General features: G+C 41.1%; 1 long non-coding RNA gene across 1 annotated transcript; it reads right to left on the bottom strand.

The window, feature by feature from the left end:
• Positions 1 to 2,008: 2,008 nt before the first annotated feature.
• LOC103641174 (uncharacterized) lies at positions 2,009 to 3,315 on the bottom strand. The gene is made up of 3 exons (XR_002265670.2): positions 3,237 to 3,315; positions 2,374 to 3,093; positions 2,009 to 2,264 (listed from the first exon to the last, which is right to left on the bottom strand). It is a non-coding gene; the product is annotated as an uncharacterized lncRNA (long non-coding RNA).
• Positions 3,316 to 4,318: the final 1,003 nt, after the last annotated feature.

The raw sequence follows: 4,318 nt of genomic DNA on the forward strand, positions 1-4,318 counted from the left end.
TATATATATATATACTAGGTATATGCCCGTGCGTTGCAACGGGATCACTTATGTACGCATAGGACATTGTTTAGTGATGTTATCAAGAAAAACTCAACAATCATAACAAATATCCAATTCTGCCATTTCAAACAACCAAAATTTAGCTCAATGTCACTGTTAATCGAAATAATATCCTTCTCGTCCTCAGCCTTCTTGCGCATAATATCCCTCTTCCGTAGCACAAGGGTATGCGTCTTCAGAGTTTGAAGTAGAATTCCATGGATGCCTTCTTTTCCTTGGCGAATAGCTTCCTTTTTTCTCAGGATCAACCTAGATATAGTATTTTGAAAGTTGGATTCAGTGAAAAATACATATCATGAGGATAACTGATAAGCAAAGATGTTGGACCGCACAGTGTAATGCTATTTTGGTTCTGAAAGGGAAGTGTCAGGATCTCTATCGTTCATTAGAGAGAAGTGGAATAGTGTAATGCATAGGCTCACCTTTGAGCGCAAGAGACGTCGTGCTCGTAGTGTCATTTCACGTTGCTACTGCTCAACCCAAGCAGCAACTGTCATGTCACCGCGTTGGTCAAAAGCTTTCTGCTTCTTCATTACCCACTCCATCCATGCTTGAGAATCCTAGTTCAAAGAAAAGAAGGTTTTCAGAACAACAAAAATACTACTTTTTAAATAGGCCATTGCTCTGGAATTCACCTCTATAATCTCAACTTAAATTACCATAACACTCTAACAATTCAAATGTTGCTTTATATTCTAGTAGCTGCAGTTGCAGATAATAAGGTCTCAAGTTGCAGATAATAAGGTCTCAAGTGCTCAACTATTTGAAGACATGTGAATGTTGGACCCACATATAATCGTTATTACCAATTGCTAGATGCTGATATATACCATCAGTCCTAGTCCAGTTTTGCAGCAAGAAAAGGAAAGCAACAAACACTACTGCTTCGTAAGTTAGTAGATGACAAGGAGGGAATGATGCTTCCTTTTCTTGGCTTCAGAACCATGAAGCTAAATCAGGATTGAAAAACTAAAATTGTGACTAAAATGTGTAAACCCCGAATAAAAAAGGTGGCAACAGACAACATTTATTAGCAAACAAATAAAAAGATGGAGTGGAACTGCATCCTGCACATAATGAAATGATAACCTAAGTGGCCAAGAAATATCAGACCTTCATCGGATTCACATGATGCTCTATATCATATGCTCTTCTCCTTTCACCATCAATCAACATCTTATACGCTGCTTCGATCTTGATGAAACACGCTTCAACAATTTCCTCTTCCTCAAGGGTTCCCTTGCCATCATAAACTCTGACATAATCAAATGGAATAAAAGGAGAATGACAGCTGCTCTCGAATTACTATGGTGCCAGTTTCTTCCTTGATCCATTTTTAACGCATTCTTGATTCATTTTTATTTGTCAATAAACTACAGACAGCTACATGCTTTACTTGCTAAGTTCATTTTGTTTAGTCTTGACTTTATTATTTTTTCTACATGTTTCTCACTCTATGCAATGATATATTGCTTTAATTTAAATAGTTAGAATCAGCAGTGCCTTGGGAGAGCATGACACATTGGGTCGGTTCTCAATTGTAGTTATTGCAGCCCAAATGGGGAAATTCTAGTGACAACCAAGCTAGTATTTGAACGTGATCTAATTACAAGCTTATATATCCACTCGATACAAAAACTGGAGTATTATTTCTACTAACTTCACTTTTTGCAAAAAAATTATTGAGGTGTGTACACCAATTTAATGGCTCTTCCTAACTTAAGCATATGGCAGTATTTCACTTGGAGAGATGTGTCACAACTAATAAGCAACATAATTTTAGGTAGTTGCAACTTACAAATAGTCAAGAACATACCTCTTGTTTCATTTTGTCCTGGAAAGTTGATGGAAGCATGTTTGGAACCGTTGCTTAAATACAGGCAGAATGCAACGGTCAATTCGATCCACATATACATGCACGTAATTTGTTTCCTTCCATCATTCAAATAATCAATTGGTTGGCTACCAAATTCCTAGGGTAATGACAACTAAACCATTAATCTGTGTTGCCATGGTGGTAAATGAAATTAACTGTGCACAATACATAAGATAAACAGGAAACTTCAACTCACATCATCACTGTCGTCATTCGACTCGTCTTCAGAATTGTCCTCATCGCTGCTGCTCTCTTGCTTGACCATCTTCGAACCATTTTTCACAACTGAGACCAAGGGTTTAGCAGCAGGCTTCTTTGCAGGTTCCTTAATGAGAAGATGAATTAGCAACTAAAAACTCTGAAAACTACATTAACAATTCAATTTGCTGGTTGCTGATTTTTTTCAGCATTAAAACCCAAAAATGATAATATACCTCATCAGATTCAGAGGTCTCGTCGCTGGTGTCATCATCACTGGACTCTTGTTTAGCAATCTTGGGAGTAGGCGCCTTCTTTGTCTGTACCTTATTAACCTGTAGAAACAGAAGTTAACTATGTTCACGCGGAGGTAGTGGAGGAGGAGGAGGCAGCCCAGTCGTCGCCACCAGAGAACGTACACCAGAGGAACGAAAGAACGTACCACCTTAGCATCCATAAGTGCTGGAAGAAACGTTGATAGGTGAGCCATCAAGGTGTTCTCTGATAATCGGATCATAAGTTGAAAACGAAGGATGGAAAAAAGATAACCCAAAAAATGCAACCTTGGTGTGAACTAAGTGCCCGCTCGTTTCAGAATATTCTTCCAATTGACTCACTGCAACCTGTTAATAGAAAATGACAAATCTGTTACCAAACTTTGTAAAACGCAAGCTCATAGGATTTGGTAGGTCTCTTCTCTCTCCCTGCAGTCAGTAGACGAAACATATGGAAAAAATTCAGATATATAATTAAGTTTATAGCGAAGAGGAGCATGTCACATGATGATAGTGTAAACTGTAAGGGAACCAACAATTTGGAATAGCCTCTTCATACACATCTGTTGTGTCATTGCGAAATATTCCATTATGCCCCATCATAAGAGCTGCATTTGGAGCTTGTGCAAGAGCTACTTCCAGTGATGTTTTCCACTCGAACAAATCTTTAGAACTTTCTGCCTGTATATTAATTAAAGGAGGCATTCTATGTAAAAACTAATGAGGCACAACAATGCACAAAGCAGAATCATAAGACTCATAATTAAACTTTTGGGCTTACTCAAGTGCATCAAACTATTTAGGAGAAAGGTAAGCATGTGTACCTTCAAGGTAAAGGTGCGACCATCACGGACATCTGGAAAAAGGACGGTCAGCAGTATTTTGTCTTCCCTGACCACTACACTGCAAATTGTAACACCCTAGGTGTTACTCAGGGTGTCCACTCAGGGCTACCCCATTTAACCTATTATCCCATGTCCTTGGTTTGGGACAAAGTACATCAAATTTGAAATTCAAGGTCCTAAACAAGTGCCAACCATCTTGGATATCATGCCCTAGCTTGTTATGCACATCTAAGAGGGGAATTTTCCAAAACCCTAAAGCAAACCCCTTTTGAGACATAGGAACCCTAATTGAAGCTAGGATCAAAAGGTCATGTAAACCTTATGATCATGGCTTGGGCCAAATATAAAAGTTGTAGTATGCTTCATAACCTACAAATAATAATAAGAAAGTACCCCCATAAAGATTTCAGAAAAGCCCCAAAAAGTTCACCAAGGGTTGAGCACAAGGAAAAATTCAGAATTTGCCTAAGTCTAAAAACTAACCCTTGAACAAAGATCTCACATGTTCACCTTAATCCAAAATTCAAAACACTTCGACCCAATTGGCAAAGTGGCGCCAAATTAACCCTAGAATGCCCTGGAAAGAGGTGACACCTACCCTAGGGCGTTTGACACGACTTGGCACCATTTTTGGCTCGGTTTGGACATGTCTGACACAGCCAACTTCTCACCCCTCTATCTCCCTACCCCGACCATATCTTGACTTGGAACTCACAGCAAAAAGGAAGGATACGGTGCAGAGAAGAGATTGTGTACGGGACGTTAGCCAAGATCTGCACGCTAAGGCGCCCAAACAGGCCGTTGAACACGGGCAGAAGCAACGAGCCACGTGTTCGACGCGCTCTGAGCTCGCCAGAGCACGCCCGCGCGCGCCCCCGCATGCCCCGCGTCGCGCCAAACGGCCCACCGATGCCATGGCCCGCGCCCGCGCCTATAAAACCCGCTCGGGCGTCGACTGCACTCCTCCGCACACACTCAAACCTCACCGGAGCTCAGCTCACCGCCGTTTGCCCGTGCGCGGCGTGTTCGCGGCCACCCGAGCCACTGCCGCCGTAGACCGG

This window comes from Zea mays, chromosome 10 (genome assembly GCF_902167145.1).
Source record: "Zea mays cultivar B73 chromosome 10, Zm-B73-REFERENCE-NAM-5.0, whole genome shotgun sequence".
NCBI classification, from domain to species: Eukaryota; Viridiplantae; Streptophyta; class Magnoliopsida; order Poales; family Poaceae; genus Zea; species Zea mays.